Source organism: Euphorbia lathyris, chromosome 3, assembly GCF_963576675.1.
Source record: "Euphorbia lathyris chromosome 3, ddEupLath1.1, whole genome shotgun sequence".
Lineage (NCBI taxonomy): Eukaryota > Viridiplantae > Streptophyta > Magnoliopsida > Malpighiales > Euphorbiaceae > Euphorbia > Euphorbia lathyris.
In genome coordinates this window covers 15,291,590-15,313,657 of record NC_088912.1, presented here as the reverse complement: position 1 = coordinate 15,313,657, position 22,068 = coordinate 15,291,590, and the positions used below count along the sequence as shown (strand labels likewise).

At 34.4% G+C, this 22,068-nt stretch overlaps 1 long non-coding RNA gene across 1 annotated transcript; it reads right to left on the bottom strand.

The window, feature by feature from the left end:
* Positions 1-486: 486 nt before the first annotated feature.
* Positions 487-4,080, bottom strand: LOC136224439 (uncharacterized). Its single transcript, XR_010686425.1, has 4 exons — positions 3,823-4,080; positions 3,634-3,740; positions 3,481-3,522; positions 487-3,271 (listed from the first exon to the last, which is right to left on the bottom strand). It is a non-coding gene; the product is annotated as an uncharacterized lncRNA (long non-coding RNA).
* Positions 4,081-22,068: the final 17,988 nt, after the last annotated feature.

Genomic DNA, 22,068 nt, shown 5'->3' with positions numbered 1-22,068 from the left:
GTAGAAATTTATAAATTAAAATTTTCAAATAAAAAAAGAAATTTACAGATTAAAACTCTCTAATGAATATTTAAGTATAATAATTTAGTATAATAATTTTTTAATTTATTTTCTATTGTACTACTAAATAGTCTAATTTTACCTATATGGTAAACAATAGAGTTTCACTTACTTTTTATCTTTATTGCATGCATGTTTTACATGTCCAATAGATCTAATCAACATTGATTCCCCTTAAAGCACAAAATAATCTAAAGAATTATATGAGGATGAGGAATCATAGTAGAAGAAGCATTTCCAATCAGCATTACTAAACTAAAATTAACCCCAGTACTAAAGAAACCACATAGAAATAGCATACATCACATATTCTACACAACTTTCGTTAGCTTTAGTGTTCTCGCCCCTAGAAATCTGATAGCTCCAACAACAACTGTAGAGAGCGGAATAAGAGCTATTCGAGAAAGATCACTGAAGAAGAATTGCTCAATATATGGTTTACTAAGTAACTGATTTTCTGATGCAGCACCTCGCACTATACTATACTGATATTATCTTTCATCGACAGGAATAGCAAATGAGTGATCAATGACCTTTGATGAATCAGTATTATCAAATGCACAATAAAAAAATTAACTATCTTAGCAAGACAAACACAAAAAAAAAAAAGTTAAATACAATAGTAAAGTCCTGAGACTGAAGGCTCACTATCATGTCTCTTCCTATACTATGATTGCAATCCATTCGCAGTGATAAAATATCTCCTATGCAAGTGTTAAATTTGAAATAATCACTTGCACTTCTTGGCCTTGACCAATTAAACCTTGTTGATAACTGAAAAATCATGAATTCGTGAGGCAGAAGTTGTCTCTAGAAGCCAATCAAAATATGATACCCAACAAAGCTAATCTATGCTCTCCAGTTGAGGAAGTCATATCCAAAATATACCCAATTCAATTCATGCCCCTAATACACCAAATGCATAAAACCATAAAAATCTAGAAAATAAGATTCCTAGAAATATTAAAATACGACACAGATTGGCTTTTGATGAAGAAATCTGCTGCTTAATTCCATTTTTACTTGCATTAATGTGGTAGGAAATGAATAATAACCTTGGAATCCTATGGTCTTAAAAAATATTTCCAAATTCTTTTATCTACATTAAGCTCATGTCCACATCGTCTAAGAAACAGAAATATTGAAATTCGTCATAATAAAGTGAATGAGAATCAACTGCTATAGCAAGAATATATAAGATTTTCGTCAAACTGAAATAGTTTAGGGAGTTGGGTCCAAAATTGAGAGACATGGAAATGGCTCATCTTCATAATGGTCGCGAATGGAAAATCATAGTTCAAAAAATCAGATGTAAATCAGAATTAACTTTGGTTGAATAAAAAATTGTTAGCCAAATGAAAATGCATAATTTGAAAGCCCTGATTGTTGTCTCATAATACTTATATAAGGAAGTATACATTTCTGAGACTTTACCATCCCCAATTCCAAGCTTTAGAATATGTATTCTAAACATTAACAAATTCAGAAATCATATGCTCGATTATGAAAAAATAGCTAAAATAAATCAAAGCAAAAAAAGCATTGATAATTAGAAGAAACCTAGAAACAACTTACTAAAAAATGAGAGTAAAGGCTACGGTTAGATAGGAAAGAACAGAGTACTTATCTTAATTAGGAAAATCAAAAACCTAAAAACCATTAGAATAATAGATTAGCAAAACATAAACCCCAAAAAAAATATCCCAAATATTCTTACCTCTAATAGAAATGAGCAAGCATGGGAGAAACCTAACATCAATAGAAGAATGAGTATCCCCAAACGTTACAAAACCCATAAAAGCTTTCATTTTTATGAAATGAATTGATTTCAGTAACATGGTCAATATCCAACATACCCTAAACTAAAATTAGGATTTTTCTATAGTAAGAAATAAAAACAGGAAACATATATTAATATATTTGACCATAGAGCAAAGCATTCATAATACTAATACATCATTTTCCAACAATGAAAATTATAAAACCCATAAAATGCCAAGGTTGCAGGAAAGTTCAAAATTATATTTAATCTGTGGCCATGACATTCACAAGAGGCTAAAAATGATATAGAAGGAAGAAAGCAAAGAAACTAACAGCCCAAAGAAACAAAAACTCAGCATAACAAATTAAAAAGTTAAGAAAAAATCAAAAGAAATTAACAAAAAATATGAAATTGCTTAACCATAGAAAGACGAATTCCTCAGAACCCAACGTAGACTAATTGATAATTGGAGAGATACCCACCTAAGCAAATATATAAAATAAGATCTCAGTTGAAGATCAGAAACATATATGTAAAACTAAACTGAAAGAAAAAACTCACCAGAAAGCAATCGACACAATCCAAACAACGACAATCAAAGAAGAAGAAGCCATAAGAGAGGAAGTAGAGGCGAGGTGGAGGAAGAAAATAAGTGTAGATAGAATATGATCTATATATATGGGAAATGGGAAATCATTACTCGATGTAGGAGGAAGAAGAAAAGTCTAAGGGAATCACTATGAGAAGTGAGAAGCATTCAGTTGATAAGAAACTGGTTATTTGAATCAATATAGGGAGATGAGAAAGAGGAAGCAACGTGGGTAGAAACCGTTCACAGACAGGAACATAGATGGCCGAATAATTATTAATTTTAAAATGCTTGTAGAAGATAAAAAGAGAATACCAATGAATAAGATCGAACTTCCCATGAGTCATAATAGGGATAATCAAATAACACAAATACTCAAAATGAAAACACACTTGAAGAGATGAAAAAACCTCCTAACTACCCATTGAAAGTTAAGATGGAGGCCAAACATCAACCATTAATCCTATAAAAGAGAATACCAATGAATAAGATCGAATTCCCATGAGTAATAGTGGGGAGTCATAATGGGGATAATCAAATAACACAAATACTCAAAATGAAAACACACTTGAAGAGGTGAAAAAACCTCCTAACTACCCATAGAAAGTTAAGATGGAGGCCACACATCAGCCATTAATCCTATAAAATAACTCATCCCACTAATCTCCTTTCACTTACCCAAATGAGCAAACAATCTATATGGACACACTATGATGCATCTTTGACTCGTTTCAAAATTACAACAGTAAAACAGAATGAAATTCTCAGTATTTATAACTGGATCACATTTGACTAACCAGCAATGGAATATTGAGAAACTTGGTGGTGTAATGTAAAGTTCAGGCTACAATGTCTTCAGACTGCACAAAAATTCATCTTGAATTGTAACAATAGGTAAATAATATATGAAGAAATCATGAGCAATAATACTACTAAATCATGTCTACGATCAGAATGGAATTAGAAAACCGAAATTGAAATCTAAATGAAAAATATCTGACTAATGAATTTCACTTGTATGTATGATAGATAAAAGAATTGAAAAGGATAGCACAATCTTTAAAATTACCTCGAAACCCAGATCCAGTAAAACTAAGGTCCAGTATCCTTCCTGTAAGAGAAATTGATCAAATGTTGAGAAATAAAAAAACAGAGGAAGATGAAATCACTGAAAAAAAGATAGCAAGTAAAGGGCAGATGAAAATTGGAAGAGAAAGCAAACCTTACATATGTATTTATGAATTCGGGCATGAGAGGCGCTTTCAAACAACTATAAAGCTCCGCCCTCTTTTTTTCTTCCACCAGATTGTAAATAATCTTCGTTTACCGCTAAATTGAATCCATATTAAAGTGAACAATCGAGAAAAAAGGAAAGCTCAACAGACAAATTAAAGTGAAAACGAAGAAATACCTCCCTAGGGATTTTCTGGACGCCGCCTAGTCGAACCATCGTTCAAGTGAAAACAAAGAAATACCTCCCTGTGGATTTTCTGGCCGTCGCCTAGCAGAACCATCTGTCAATCTCGTTTCGTGAACTAATCTTCTCCCAACCACCATTATTTTCTCCGGACAGAATATTCCGAACCAGGTAGAGAGCAGTTGAGAGAGATGGATTGAGATTGAATAAGTGGGAGAGAAGAAATAGGTGAGAGAAGTTTCAACCAAGAAGTATAAAACTGGTCGGTGAGAGAAGTGAACTGTGTTAAAACAACTGAAATGCGACGATAAATGGGAGAAGGGGAAGGTTTATTAGAAAAATGACATGTCAGCGAGGATGCTCTTAAAATAGGACACATCAGCAATATATAATACAGATTTAGTATATATATAGATTAGATTGATTCAATTGCAATTAAGGTTCGTATTCTTGTTTCCATTAATTAATATTATTATTTCATATGAATAAAAGTTGCATACATTTTGACATTATGGTTGTTCAAATTTAATTAAATTTATTAATTAGAAAATTTGCTGAAAAGGGGAATCAAACACATTACCATGAGATTTAAGGTGAGTCACTATACCATCAGGACAAGGAGCTATTTCTGTTAATGTTTGCACCGATTTATCTAAGATGACTTTCTAATACATTTTGTTTAATAATATTTTCATTATTTCATGTGCAATTAATGTCTTATTGACTTCTATATAAAAAAAAGGTTTTATTTCCTTGCATAGGTTTAAATAACGTATCATAACGTGAATAATTAAGTAATAATCACTAGGTACATGCAAAAGTCCATAGGGTTTATAAGCTCATTATGCGAACAATTGTATTCTATATTCACCTAATAATATTGTTTTTTTTATTTTGAGGTCATGAAACCTTATCGTAACCTAACACCGTCGTACTTAACGTATCTTGGAGTGAATAATTAAGTAATAATCACGATCTTCATAGAAAAGTCCTTAGGGTTTATCAGCTCGTTATTCGAACGATTGTGTTCTACATTTATTTTATCAATCATTTATATAATATATATTTTTTTAAAAATTTTGAGGTCATGAAACCTTATCGTAACCTAATGCCATTGTACGTAACGTATATTGGTGTGACTAATTAATTAATAATCACGATCTCCATGCAAAAAGTCCCTAGGGTTTCTCAGCTCGTTATCCGAACGATTGTGATCAATTATTTATCTAATAATATTTTATTTATTTATTTTGATATCATGTAACCTTATCGTAACCTAATGCCACCGGATGTAACGTATATTGGTGTGACTAATTAAGTAATAATCACGATCTCCATGCAAAAGTCCTTAGGGTTTCTCAGCTCGTTATCCGGACGATTGTGATCAATCATTTATCTAATAATATTTTATTTATTTATTTTTATATCATGAAACCTTATCGTAACCTGGCACCATCGGACTTAACATATCTTGGTTTGACTAATTAAGTAATAATCACGATCTCCATGCAAAAGTCCCTAAGGCTTATCAGCTCGTTATCCGAACGATTGTGACCAATCATTTATCTAATAATATTTTATTTACTTATTTTGAGGTCATGAAACCTTATCGTAACCTAGCACCATCGGACTTAACGTATCTTGGTTTGACTAATTAAGTAATAATCACGATCTCCATGCAAAAGTCCCTATGGCTTATTAGCTCGTTATCTGAACAATTGTGATCAATCATTTATCTAATAATATTTTATTTATTTATTTTGATATCATGAAACCTTATCGTAACCTAATGCCATCGGACGTAACGTATATTGGTGTGACTAATTAAGTAATAATCACGATCTCCATGCAAAAGTCCCTAGGGTTTATCAGCTCGTTATCCCAATAATTTTGATCAATCATTTATCTAATAATATTTTTTAAAAAATTTTGAGGTCATAAAAGCTTATCGTAACCTAATGCCACCGGACGTAACGTATATTGGTGTGACTAATTAAGTAATAATCATGATCTCCATACAAAAGTCACTAGGGTTTATCAGCTCGTTATTCGAACGATTGTGTTCTATATTTATTTTATCGATCATTTATCTAATAATATATTTTTTAAAACTTTGATTTGAGGTCATTAAAACCTTGTTGTAACCTAACGCTGTCGGACTTAACGTATCGTAATGTGACTAAATACTTTATAATCATTATCTCGATATATAAGTCCATATGGTTTATCAGCACGTTATTTGGATGATTATGTTCTATAATTATTTAATAATTATTTTGTTTAATAATACTTTATTTATTTTAATTTGAGGTCAAGATCTCGATATATAAGTTCATGTAAAAAAATAATCAAATGTATATTATACCCTCCTCATATTCAATAAAAAAAATAAAAAATTTTAAGTCAAAGAGCTAGTATGGTTGGAGGAAAACATAATTGTAGATAAACTAATTATAGTAGTAGTATTTTATTTAGGTTTTCTTAGCTTGGTTTGTTAATCAATTGGTGTTACTATTAATTAATTGCTCCCTTACCTCAAAATTCGAATGCATTAATTTCACAAATACATTAAATGCAAATCAGAACGCATCCATATGAAACGTGCTCATTAATTTATAAAGGAAGACGTCTTATACTAAGGAGTAAAATATAAGGAAACTTGGGAAAAAATATTTGCCAACACTGATTGATTCAATTGCAATTAAGGTTCGTATTCTTGTTTCCATTAATATTATTATTTCATATGAATAAAAGTTGCATACATTTTGACATTATGGTTGTTCAAATTTAATTAAATTCATTAATTAGAAAATTTGCTGAAAAGGGGAATCGAACACATTACAATGAGATTCAAGGTGAGTCACTATACCATCAGGACAAGGAGATATTTCTGTTAATGTTTACACCGATTTATCTAAGATGACTTTCTAATACATTTTATTTAATAATATTTTCTTTATTTCATGTGCAATTAATGTCTTATTGCCTTTTGATGACACGCGGAGAAATTCTGATTAACTTCCGTCCCTGTGGGGGCGTCGTTGGGTTCGACGGGGGGAAGCTCCGATGCCAAAGTCAGTAAGGAAGATCAAGAGGGCAAATTGAATTGACAAAGGGTAAAAATGAATGTGTACCTTGATAGCCTGAGACGTGGGCTATATATAGCTAGAAAGTTGTAACTTTCAATAACTAGAAAGTCTCCATTAATGGCGGTTACAAGTTACCTTTAAGCCGGCGGTTAGCTAATTGATATCTCATTAATGGTCTTTATGGCCGGGTCGGCCCAGCCGTTCTAATGGCGAATGAGTGTGTTCAAGGAGATTCGCCTCATAGGTTCGCTGGCGGGTCTCTTCTGATGGGACCTTGGTGATCCGCCAGTCGGATCTCTTTCGAGGATCAATACGCGGCGTTATTTAGGTGAATATCCCTTTTGGTCCTCGGGATAATATCTCAATGTTATCAGAAGTCCCCCCCCCCAAAGTTCCCTTAAAGTCCTTTAGGGCTTTTGAGCTTCTGCGTGCCGTCATGATTACCTGCATTAATGAGCACTCTGTTCGATGCCAATCGTAGAGTGACATGTTGGGGTTTAGTGTCCTATAGACCATTGTTGCAGGATACAAACTTAATGTAAATGAATTGTTCTTTATATCATTTGTTTTAATGAGATATATGTTTTATAACTATATAAAAGCAATCCCTTTTAAGCACTAAATAAAGTCTAATAAAAGGAAATCCGTAAGTTTGTTTAAAGTGATTATAAAGTGTTCATACAAGCATGAAGTGAGACAAAACTTTATAATAAACTAATAAACTTAAAACCACCCCAAGTCAAGTGATATGTTTAGGATTGATATATCACTGTTGAGACTTGTATGTAACAATGTCTTCTGTCCGACAGAAAGCTGATCTCACAAGCTTCATATATATAGATATCTGGACAGTTACATAGATCCGATGAAACGTCGTTCATTAGGATTGGGGATCCGATTTGAGATAACAGGATGGGTAGATTCTTCCTTGTCACCTGTTCATCTCATTGGTATTAATAGGTATAACTAATCCTCAGACTCAAAGGAATGTTAATTGGTCATCCTGAATTACTGAATGTGAGACTTTGATCCTGTGGTCCCACGATCCTTAACAGAGATGACTCAGGGGTGTGAACTGCAAAGGTTGGGTGTCACAGGAGGTAATGTTAGGGTAGTTATACATTGGATTGAGCATTTATCACTCCCGATTAATGGGAGATACATCCAAGGATCGCTTGTGGAAGACTCGACTCTAAATCCTTGCAAGGTGATATCTTAAGAGTAGAAATACAGATTTCACTTAACCTATCTATTTGAGTTGACTCGGCCTGTACAAGTAAAATGAACGTCTCGCTATATGTGACTTGACATCACCCATAATCATAAGATTCAGTTCAAGGATGTCGTTGATAAAGGATCGAATTATACTGTAACTAATACGGAAGGGTTAACGACAGAATCAACCTGTCTTCTTAACGGACTCTGGGGGAATGATTACAAACTTGCCAATAAATACTCAGTACATCATTCCGGTATGCAAGGATTAAATATAATTCTTGAAGAAATTAATTTAATAGTTGCATATGGCCAGAAGTAGTAAGAACCTAATGGATCACACATAAGACTTGGAACCAAAAGAGAGATGGATGTCATTAATAGATGGAAGCCCAAATGAGCCTAATAATGCCCATTTAATTAGTTGTGGCCGAAATTTGTATATAGTAAGTAAGGAATTATTTTAATTCCCTTAATCCTAATTTGATTAGGTTTGTGAATTAAATTAATTAAGAGAGATAATTAAATTAGGAGTTTTAATTAGATTAATATACTCCTATTATTATCCAATTAGGTTATTTATTATTATCCTAAATATATTAGATATATTATAAGATAATAATTAGGAATCCTATTCCGAATTGAATTCCTATTAAGTAACCTATTCCAATCTAACTAGGGTTTAGATACAAGTTATTATATATACCCCCTAATGTGTGAATTTCGACTAAGCTAATCCCCTCCCCTTATTGTGATTTTCGAAACCTACATTAAGTGAAGAAAAGTTTGGTCCTTTGGAGTTCAAACAGGACGAATCGGTGCCGAGTTCTTTTAAAGAAGGAGAGAATGATGCAGACATCCTAACTGAAATCACAGATCATAGGCGATATGGCGAATCCCCAGACATCAGACCCACGGAGGTTATACCTAGGAGGGTGGATCCCCAAGACAAGTAATAGGAGGGCGGATCCCCAAGACAAGCAAGCGGGGAGAATCTAGGAGTACGCAAGGAGGCGTCTCAACATCTACCTCGGGCGGATCTCTAGGTTTACTTCCCCCCGAAGTAATTCACCAACAACCCTGACAATCCGTACCTGTACCAATGTACCGTTTGTCGGGGCGTATCACCTATTTTACCCTTTTAAGGATAGCCTTATTGTAACCCTAGTAGGGGTAATCCTTGTCTTTTGTTATCATTAAGGGGAAGTATTTAAACCCTCATTTTGCAAGAATGACGGCAACTTTTATCTATCAAATATTATTCTCTTTGAGAACCTAAGGTTTGTACCTTGTTTACCGGGATTCATTCCTTCTAGTTTAGCTAGAGAAGAACCTCTTTGTTGGTTGATTAATTATGAGTGTAATGATTATGTTAACTATGACTATCCATACCACTATATTCCAAGAGTTTTAGCTACTGGTTCTCCTAGAACTGAACTTCATGATTTTAATGTTTATTGTTATTTAGTTTTTTTTTTTCTATCCTAAGCTTGTAATTGGTATCAATATTTTAGTTATATGGTGTCCAAACGTGATTTATGTAGTTGATTTTGAAATGGGGATATATTTATATGTATACTATATGGTTGGAAATGAGGACAGCGATTTTTAATTCTACTAATATAACAATATTATGATTATATGGAATTTGAGTTAATGGTGGTTTTATTTTCTTTGTTCTTCCACCATTTGGAAATATTGCTATACGGGTAGTAAGGAGCTAAACTTGATGTTCTTTTTACCTTTATGATAATTATTATTTGATATGTTTTAGATATTGAAGAGTGATATGATGTAATAAAAATATGATATTAAGTTTAAAGTGAAATTTAAATAACTAGTTTAGATAGGTATGTGTAATGGTTTAAATGTTTATTAATACTATGATAACAGACACAGTCTTGGAAGATGAGACGAGTGTTAGTTAGCTCCATTTGAATTTGTACTCTGTCCTGCAAAAGTAGATAATTGTAGTACTCTTATGATAAGAATCATACTATGAATTTTAAGGTTGCGTGCTTTGCAAGAGTGACAATTGCACATACCTACTTTTAATGATAATTGAAATATATGAAATGGTCCCTGAGAACACTCTAACGACCAAGTCAGTAACCAAGTCTAGAGAGAGACGAAATTAAATGTAGAGAGAAAGTAGCGGACCTCTCAATTGGGTGTTTAGGAGTCTTCTTATAAAACTATTGTGGACTGGTGAGTTTTGGGCTTAGTTGTGTGTTGCTGGGCTGATGAGTCTGGGTGTGTTCGACCCATAATCTTTAACAGCTTCTTTATGACATATATTTTTGAATAATAATTTAGGGGTGTAAAAGTAATTTTCAATTTAAATAGACTCCATATAAATAGGCGGTTATAGACAGTAAGAAGAGAAGAAAAAACCCTAAACTTTTTTTTATGGGAGCCGCAATTTCTTTTTGAAGAATCACAGCAACTCAATTTTTCCAGGTTCTATACCTACCTTTTTCTCTTGGTTTTATCAAGAATTTGCTATTTTTTGAATATTTGCAAGTGTATATATATATATATATAAGAACCATTCAATAATTAATTAATTGGCTTTGTTCCCGTTAAAAGTTATGAAAGTTTTGAATGGTTTTATTCCTTAAATCGTTTTTGTCATCCATATGATTATTATTATTATTGAGAGTTAACAGTGAAGAATTTTAAGCTTTTGGAAATTTAACCCATTTATATATATAATCAAAATCTTTATTTTTAATAAAGTGGATTATGGATCTGTTGAAAATGGTTCAATTATTACTTAATCATCACGTTTATGGTGTTTGTTTAATGAGTTAGTAAATAAATTATATAGGATGCGATGGTCAAGCGGTTCATGGTTCGACGATCGTGTATTCGGTAGTCTATCGTTCAGAATGCTGTAAGTAGTTAATTATATACAAAGTTCCTTGTTTGCTTGTTCATATGTCTATTTAATTATCTGTTATACTTGTAATGAATGTGAGTTAATTGTATGTTTGTTGTTGTGTTGATTTGTTGAGATAAATTGTCTATTGGTTTGATCTTCGTGTTTAACATGTGTATTTGGTACATTGACAATAGTCATGTTGGTATAAATATGTTGAGAATGATGATGATAATGATATGAGATGTGAAATTTTGATTATGGAAAATGTAAGAGATTAAGAAAGCTTAACTGGGATAGTATATTCAATGGTTGCGATTGAAATGAGAAAAAATGAATATAAACACCGGGTATTTGTTACGACAGGGTGTTAAGGTACCGGGTATTTGTTACGATAGGGTATCTAGAGATAGAAAACGGGATACCGGGTATTTGTTACGACAGGGTATCCCATGATATGGATATTATGGCCAAGCAACCATTGAGTATTACTGGACTAGAGTAAGCAGGGCCCTTGAATAAATTAATAGTAATTCATTAAGTATTGGATGTGTTGCTTGATAACTAATAATTATTAAATGCATGTAAACTGAATTGTATGCGCGTGTGGTTGTACTTTGTATATAGTTAGCTATCTTACTGAGCCTCCCAAGCTCACCCCACTCTCCACCAGTTTTCTTTTCAGGTTAATGTCATTAAATGCTTCGTGATGCTCATTTGGATCGACCAGTATCTAGAGTCATCAGTTCTTAAGTGTACTCTTTTATTTCATAAAGGATTTTATTGGTTTGTGAGCATCAATTTGATGATAAATTGAATAGAAATTTATTTTTGTCCATATATTTAGGGTTTTTAAAAAGGGGTGTTACATGTCATCCCTAATCTACAAACCCTATGAATATAACTACGCATGAAGTACACTGCCCAATCAGATACTACTATATGATGGTAACTTTCAATTTCACGGCTTGATTCATGCTAGGGATGGTAACGGGTAGAGTACTTGAATCTCAAATCCTTATCCGTTTATTTTTTAATTATACGTACCCGTCCTTTTACATAGGGTATCCTTATCTGTTAAAAATCAATAAATAAATAAAAAATATTACAAATTTAACAAAGTATAAATTAAATAAATCATGCATCTAAAAATTGAAAAAATTGAACCTTAATCAATAAAAATAAAGTAATTTAGTGGTATCACTCAATGGTTAAAGAACAAAAGGGCGACGTTGAAATATAACATTATAACCGGTCTGATTCTTCTCACCTGACGCTAAAAAACATTTATCTTGAAATTGAAAATGAAAGATTCTCTGCTGTTTTTCATATTTCTACCTTATAAAAGGTTGTCTCAACCTTCGTCTTTCTCCATCAGCTCATCCAAAAAATGTTTCAAGCTCTCAAACTCAGCCCTCTGCTTCTTCTTCTTCATCAATGGCGCTTCGTAAATTGTTCTCGAAGCGTCTCTCAGGAAGTTACACTGCAGTGTCTCTTCAACATTCTCTAATCTCTTCCCCTGCCTCATTAGAACCCACAGTACCCCCAAATGCAGCCAAATCAAACATGCACAAAGAGTATCTCAACCTGTCGGAATCCTCAAAGAGAGGATTTTTCCGTCGTTTCCTTCACCGGAGATCAATTGCCTAAGTTCCTTTCCATGCCTATCAGGGAGAAGCTGAAGGAGAGACTCAAAAGCATCACTGGAGATGGAATCTGCTTCGATGGACTAGCTCTTTCGCCTCCGGTGAAGGAATCAGAGGCTACAGATCTAAATTGTTTCAGAATATCAATTGAAGAAGCCAGGAAAATCTTGAGGTTGTCTCATATGGAGAAGCTGAAATTGAAGCTTAGGCAGATTCGGGAAACCTCAATTCAATATCATGAGTTCGTTCAGATCTGTGTTGAGGAGTGTGGAAACGAAATCGAAGGTGTTGAGTTTGCTAAGAAGTTGGATCAGTGTGGAAATGTGATCGTTCTTGGGAGTATTGTGTTCCTCCGCCCGGAGCAGGTATAACTGGTTATTGTTTTGTTTCGATTTTTAATTTAGATGTTCTTAATTTTAACGGTGATATCAATTGGATTTTGTGATTCAAATAATCATATGAGTGCTGGTTCGGCCGGAGAAAGGCAGAAGAAGAAAATAAGTAGGCATGCATAATAGGTTCGACTTAGACATTCAATATTGGACAAGTAGAGCACGGTAGTTGGGATTCAGCACAGATGTCTGTTTTAAAACTACAAACATAATGACATGTTTTTGGAAACTGACACATGCACAAGTGGATTTTTTTGGATAAAGATAAATTTATTTTTTAAAACTAGATCAAAATAATATGTACTAATATTAGGAACTAGGCTTAATTCTTTCTTCACCTTTAGGGATAAGGTATCAAAATAGCCTTAAGATTTTTAGGAAAGTATAAATTTAGGTTTCATGTACAAAACAACACCAATATATGCTCAACGTTAAAAAAAATGTACCAATTTAGATCTTGATAGCAAAACGTGACCCATTATTCATATTATTCTGTTAAGATCTTTCAATTGTATATCGAGAGAGAAGCTAGAACTTAACTGAATAATACGATCTCTGATAGACCGCCTAAGTGGAACAAATGGTGGAACATCTGGTATTGGTAACTCCTCATGGATAATCTCATCCATCTATTGTGGAGCATCAACATCATCAATACCCCGTTGGTCATCATTCTGAACACCATCTCCGACATCAACATGTCGAGGAGTAACTGGATCCCAGTCAATAAGGCCATCTGTCTGTTGAGGAGCGGTCTCAACCCTATCAAGAAGATCATCAATATGATGAGGAGCTGACTCTGCCTTCTCAACATCTTTCAAAGTCTGATCTTCCACAAAGATAACATCTCGGCTTCTCACAATTTTGTTCTGAATTGGATTATACAACTTGTAACCTAACTCATCTTGTCCATAGCCAATGAACACACACTGCCTAGTCTTCACATCAAGCTTAGATCTTTCATCTTTGGGAATATGCACAAAAGCCTTGCATCCAAAGACACATAATTGATCATAAGAAACATCTTTGCCGCTCCATACCCTGTCAGGAACATCAAATTGCAAAGGAACACTAGGTGTAAGATTTAGTGCATGTACCACAGTACTCAAAGCTTCACCCCAAAATGATCTAAGCAACCCTGCATGAGACAAAATGCATCTGACTTTTTCAACTAGAGTCCTGTTGGTCCGTTCTGCTAAGCCATTCAACTGTGGAGTCTTTGGAGGAGTCTTTTGGTGTTGAATACCCTACTCTCTATAATAAGCATCAAAGGGGCCTATATACTCACCTCCATTATCTGAACGGATACACTTGAGCTTCTTTCTAGTCTGTCTCTCAACTAATGCTTGAAACTGCTTAAAAGCATCTAACACTTAAGCTTTTGTCTTCAAGGTGCACACCCACATCTTCCTTGAATAATCATCCATGAATGTAACAAAATAGAGAGAACCACTAATTGTCCTAGTTGACATAGGACCACACACATCGAAATGAACCAGATCAAGTATCTTCTCCTTCCTGTGAGGAGGATGAATCTTAAATGAAACTCTAGTCTGTTTGCTAGCCAAGCAGTCAGAACATTTCTTTAATTGTATATTCTCCAACCCAGATAGCTTCTTCTTCTTTGACGAAATAGACATGCCCTTTTCACTCATATGGACAAGTCTTTTATGCCACAAGTCAACCACATCATAATTCTCCATCGCATTAACAGTGCTCTTGAAGATCTTTGGATGTGCCATGTACAACTTAGAGTGCTTACTTCCTCTTGCCACAACTAAAGAACCTCGAGTGAGCTTCCATTGACCATTACCAAAGCTGTTGTGGTAACCATCATCATCAAGCAAGCCTGTAGAAATCAAATTCATTCTCATAACTGGAACATGTTTCACATTATGTAAAACCACCTCCATTCCAGTGTCAAACTTCAAACAGACTTCTCCAATACCAACAACATTTGATTTTCCATTATTACCTATATGAACATCACCATGATCACCTGGTGTGTAGGATGAGTAAAAATCTCTACGTGATGTAACATGACATGCAGCACCACTATCAACAACCCAACTCGAATCATCATAGGCAACATTAATAACATCACAATCACCACAAATCAGGAAATTATCAGTAATAGCATTTACCTCGGCTTTCTCATTACCACTGTCATCTTTCTTCTGATTGTTTTCAGCACCCTTCTTGTTGTCTTTCTTCAATTGTCTGCAGTATCTTTTGGTATGCCCCTTCTTGCCACAATGGTAGCAGTCAACATTGGCAAACTTATCCCTGGAACTGCTGCGATGTTTCCCTCTATTACTCGGACCTCTGCTCTGACTTCTCCCCTACCTCTCTGTGACTAAGACATCTGACTGTGAAGAGGAACCTTGTGACTTTCTTCTAATCCCTTCATTCAACATGTTTCCCTTAGCCAATTCCATGGAAATAATCCCATCTGGTGCAGAGTTAGACAATGACGTTCTAAACGTCTCCCAAGAGTCCGATAATGTACCAAGGAGCCATAAAGCATGTACCTGATCTTCAAACTTGATCCCCATTCCAGAAAGCTGATTTATGATTCCCTGAAAGGCAGTCAAGTGATCTGACAAAGGAGCCCCATCTCGGTACTTCAAATTCACCATCTGCTTTATCAAGAACAACTTGTTATTCCCTGTCTTTCGAGCATACAATTGCTCAAGCTTGTTCTATAACTCCTGTGCATTTGGTTCTCCACTAATATGATTCAAAACAGTATCATCCACCCACTATCTGATATAACCACAGACCTGACGATGCAAAATAGTCCACTCAGACTCTGACTTACCCTCGGGCCTATCTTTACTGAACACTGGCAGATAATAATCCTTCACATAAAGAAGGTCCTCCATTTTGCCTTTCCAAACATGGTAATTTGAACCATTTAAATTAACCATTCTACTTGTATTAGCCTCCATCATTCAAACAAATCCAACAACAACAATAGCCAAGCTCTGATACCAATCTGATGGGAAAAACGGACTAACAACGGTAACAACAATAATGCGGAATTAACCTTCGTTATTAATCTTTTCCCGACTTGAATGAATCTATGAGGAAACTAATTAGTAGAGCAACAACCAAACACAAACGAAGCAACAATGATAGTAAAATGATAGCCACACAAACACAAAGAACAAGCACGATTTTTACGTGGAAAACCCCCTCAATGCAAGGAGTAAAAACCACGGGGACTGTAGACCGCTTAAACCTTCCACTTTATCAAATAATAATGGGGAATACATAAGTTCATCCCTAGATAACACTAGAGGCATGCACAATCAACATACAATCTTAGACTTTTCCCCCAAAAAGTATGGAATCAATCACAACACAAAAGAAAGGAAGAACCTCAAAGAAGTCACAAATCTGTCTACAATCTTCCCCTAGTACAAACTGGTCTTCCAAGCCTCCGAATGACGATCGCTCCAGTGAAAACAAGCGAACAGGTGTTCGGAAGCTCCTGCCCAAATTTCACGACGATCAAACGGTTCAATCTCTGGCAATGGGCAATTTCGTGTGGCTGGGCGAAATGGAAGAAGAATGGACTTTCGCTTTCTCTTTTCTTTGTGGTGGCCGAAAATTAGGTTACAAAAACTATCTTAAACTTACCCTTATATACTCCTAGGGTTAAAGCATGGGCCTAACCCTAATTGGGCTCCTCATGGGTCAGAAAAGCCCAACAGATAGTTGGTTTCAGAATTGCCTACGAAAACCAGTGGCCTCTTTTGGAATGTCTGACTAGCAGCGTACGTTCATTGGGACGGCTGCTCAGGTGTGGGAATGGAGGAATAAATGATATTCCAGCCAGACTTTGTGCTCCCGGAAAGGAAAGGGGAGGTTATTCGTCAACGGTTGCATGAAAATGAAAACTGTTGGAAATCCATCATCGAAATGCAGGGACAAACTAAGAAAATGGAGAAGCAGATTGGTTGGGTAAAGCCGCATGCAGGAATGTGGAAGCTAAATTCTGATGGGTCGCACAAAATGGATACGGCCGAATAGCAGCTGGGGGAGTTATTCGCAATAAGGAAGGTGTAGATTCTAGGTTTCGTGCATAAGATTGGTAGATGCAATTCCTTTGAGGCAGAGCTCTGGGGGATTTTTCGGGGTTGGAAGTAGCCTTGAGGTCGAATCTGAAACGACTTGAAGTGGCATTTGACTGTGCTTGAGATTGTTTCATTGATCCAGATCCATTGCCCCCCACACCATCCTGCTAGAGCATTAATTTGTAACATCCAAGCGTTGCTAGTACGGTTCGAGCAAATTTCAGTCTCTCACATCTATAGAGAGAGGAACCGATGCACGGACTTCATGGCGAACAAGGCTTTTGAATACCCCATCGGCCTCAAGGTTATTCACCAAGCTCCAAGGGATATCGGCCAGCTTCTAAGAGAAGATTATTTGGGAGTAACATTTCCCCGATTGATCGCCACCTAGTGTGGCCGTGTGGTTTTAGTTTTGTTTTTTGTTTTGCTTTCGTTCGTTCTGTGTCTGTCTATGTTGTTTAGTTTCCTTACTTTACCAAAAAAAGAAGCAAGATTTAACATCTACAACAACAATAAACACTCCTTTAGTCTCAAAAAAAATAATTAAAACAATTGGGTCATGTGTTAAATATTAATAAATCAGTTATTTTTCTATCAAAATAATTTAAATTTCACATATGTAGATACACATGTTAGCAAATAATAATGTCTCTATAAGGTGCAAAAATACTCCTAATGTTTATAGTCAGGAGCAATTTTATCCCTAAAGTTTTGGATATCAATTAGTTCTAAAAAAATATTTCATATTGTTTGATGATTTAATAATATATTTCAAAATTAATATTTATAAATTCAGTTAAATATTTGAACTTTTTTTTTGTGTAACTCGTACCAAAGACAATGTATTTTTTTCAATTTTTTTTAAAATTTTACGTTTAATCATTTATTTGTGGTCTGTTACTAATGATCATAAATTGACACACATAGATGGCAAAATTCATGACTAAAAAGATAATTTGATGAATTATTTCTCAAATTAACCCAATCTGTGAACGTTACGATAAAATTGCTTTTCACTGCCAACATTAGTGGTAACATTGCATCATTTTAGACATTGGTGTAAAATTGCCCCTGACTATAAATGTTAGAGATATTTTTGCACTTCCATTTATTATATTAATGGACCAATGTGGTCACATGCTTCTCTTCAAAGGCTCCATTTGATGCTAATCAAATATTATTTGTCCATTTATTAAAATAACTTATTTTTATAAGAAAACTTATTTATTAATATTGTTTAAATGGTTGAGTAACATATTAACATATTTTTTATATCAAAATATATAGAATGGTTGAGTAACATATATATATATATAAAATTTCAAATGCCATTCATATTATAGAATTATTAAAAATTTCTCCCACTAATGTGAAAATTTCTATAATGTGCATATACCAGTACTGGTCTCCACCACCCAAATTGGTATCATGTCAATATTAAGTTAACTAAAAAATTTAGAGCTTATTTAACTCAATTTGTAAGTAGTTGGTTTTTCTTTAAAATAGTTATCAACAGCCGTTTTTCATTTATGATCAAACATTTTGCATCTATCCATTGGAGTAAATGGATAATCAATTAGACATTTAATAGGTACTCTGTACGGAGTTGCAACAGGATGATCATTGCCTCGTGATTATGCTATAACAAGGAAACGTGCATAAAATGTATCCTTTTAAAGTTTGAGGGGCTAACTGATGTGTTAGTCCTATTTCTTAATAATGTATACATGATATGCGACTTTGAAGGTGGACTCGGGGATTATGTGTGACCCTTGTAGTGGATCCCACTCTCTTTTAGTCGAATTCCTTGGTTTAGGATTTAAAGTATGATTTAATGATTTTCATGTCTTTTACATAATTTTCTTTATTTATTTCATTTTCTATTTTGTTTTTGAGTAGGGTTTGTCGTTTGTTATTTAAACAATAAATTCATTCGGCCATAATATTTGATTTTTCAATGATGTCATATGGTTGTAACATCACTATACAAGTGATTTAATCTATTTGAAATAGCAGGAATTATTTTTGAAATAAAAATAAAAACTTAATAGCAAATAAAGTTCATTAAAGCATAGCTACAAAATCAAAATGGAAACTGATACCGATACCGAAAATCTACTGAAGATGATTTTGGTTTTTGTGCAATATAAAGTTCAATAATTTATTGACTTAATAAATTTGAAAGATTAATTTTGTAATTAATGGTTTGAATGTAATAAGGTCAATTCTATAGGATACAAATTGACTTAATATGAATTCCAGTTACAAATACATATTTTCAAACAATAGTTAGATTCAAAACTTGGCAAAAATATCTTGTATATTTGCAGGAATTTTCACATGCACCTTAATGAGCAACCGTTAGATCTAGGCTTATTAAATCTAAGTCTCAAGATGCTTTGAATCTCATTCTAATAAGCCTAGATCTAATGGTGAATAAGCAAATTCTACATGCTCATTAAGGTGCATGTGATCAAGACTGTGTATATTTGAAAGCTTGTAAGAATCTGCATTAGCATGTCAACATTCAGTTCATATGAAGTTTGTAGCATATTTTCTAAATCATTTTCTACCAGCTTTCAAATTGAAATAATTTTTGGCTTCCATTTAAGAAGCTGAATATAAATAATGGTTTTATGTTTTGATAAAAAATATAAATAATGGTTTAATAAAGACTGGCACAATAAACCATGGCGCCCTGAAAATTTTAGATGTCTTCTTAGTACTCTTAACGTACTTAAAGTTATCCATTGACTTACTAAACTTACTTAAAGTGACCTGTTAGTTCTTGAATTTATTTGGAGTGAGATGTTGGCTCCTCAATTTGTTTAAAGTTACTTGTTGGTCCTTTGTACTTTCTTAAAGTGATTATTACCTGCTTCAATTTTCATAGAGTGATACATGATTGAACTTGTCCAAATATCCTCTTACGACCCCGCGTAACAAAAGGTAGTAATCGTGTGACATTAAATAAGTTCAATGGGTTAGTGAGTGATAGGGGTATTTTACCCCTATCTTTTAGCGTGATTTACGGGTTAATTTTAGAAGAAATAAATAAGTTTAATTATAAAAATAGAGTGTTTTAATAAAATAACGGAATAAAAATAAATTCCGCGCTTTCAGTTAATTTTCCTTGTTTTTGAGTAATTTAGGAAATAAAAACGTCAAGCTAACTCGGCTCTTGAGATTTGTATTTCAAGTACGAGCAAGGAGTGAAAATCCACTCAATACGCGAGGCGCCTCATCCCTTACGCGGGGCGTGAAACATGGAGTCATAAATAATTGTCCTATCCACAGGCACCACGCGGAATCTAGTCAGCATACGCGAGGCGTATGACACATGTCAGAAATGATTAGCCTAATCCTGAAAGTCAGACTGCATGGTCTCTCTGGGTCAACTATCCCTACGCGGGGTGTACTACCTTACACGCGGGGCGTGTAAGGGAATTCTTCAACATAAAAGTTCAGAGACTCATTTACGCAGGGCGTGCCTCAAGCTACGCACGGCGTAAAAAGACCAAATCAAGCAATAAAGAGTCAGAGTCTCAAACACGCAAGGTGCATGCCATTCTACGCGGGGCGTGTTTAAGACAACAAGATCTGGAATTTGTCCACATGCAGGAGATTTCTGACGGAATGGGCACACATGCAGAGTGTACACCACCACACGCGGGGCGTATTATGGGATTTCTGCACAAAATTATGTTCCTTCATGCTTGCACCTTGTGGAATTACAATCTTGCCCCTAGCTTGATCTATAAATAAGAATGACTAGCACTCATTTAGATACCTTAGACCATATACATTAGACACCTTACATCTTGTAATTCTTGTTTGTAGTTTTAGATTTTATTTTTAGGCTTTATATAGCCAAACTCTTCCATCTTGAGAGCTTGTTCGTTGATTCCGGCATTCCATCCAAGTCCCGCTCCATTTCCGTGCACCAAGCTCGAAAGCTCCACCATCACTACAACAAATCATCACTTGCGCCACGGTTAAAATTGTGGCGCAACTATAATATTTTTGTGGCTATACTATTTAGCCACGAAAAATCAAGGTAGATAGTCCCATGGCGCAAGTGAGCGTGGCTAGGCAATTGCCACGGAAAAATAATGGGTGTGGCATAAACTAGTTTTTATGCCACGGGAAAATCCATGGCTAATCATATTTCTTTGCCACGAGTAAAATCGTGGCAAGTGTAAAATACCCATGGCAAAACATAGTGACCCGTGGCAATCAAACTCACTTTGCTACGAGTATAACCGTGGCGAAAATAGAACATTTGTGCTATAAATCTTGCTTAGCCACGAGCATAATGGTGGCAAACTTGATCAACTTTTGATAATTTGTTTTTAATTTCTTTTATTATTATTATTATTAGTTATATGAAAATTTTGGATTGAAGGGAGCTACATTAAAATCAGCAAGAATAAAAGACCAATTAAAATAATCACAATTCAAAATTTTAACAATTCTTAATAAAAATATTATCTTATTAAATAAACATCAATAGCATATATGATGAAGTGTTATTACATATCATATAAAAGCTAGGAGCTAGAAACTTGTGTAAGTCTCCAAAGTATTTAAGATTCGAAAAGTAATACTTTATTTCGTTGCAACTAGAAGAAAGAAATTAAGGAGACATCAGAGTACTATAGGATCCTCTGAATTATCAATAACTATTGAAGCCAACTATAACCACTGAGTCAAGGAGAATCCTGAAGAAGAACATCCTTCAAAGAGTATCTAGCAGATTCCAAAAACACAGGAAATGACTTTTTGGGGAAGGACATGCAAAGCATTAGAAATCTCAACATGCTATTCAACTCTGCTATAATTTCAGGACCAATTAACTGTACAGAATCACCACCAGCATATATACTAGCAATTGGCAAATTACCCTCTAAGAGACAAAGACAAGTAAAAAGTTTA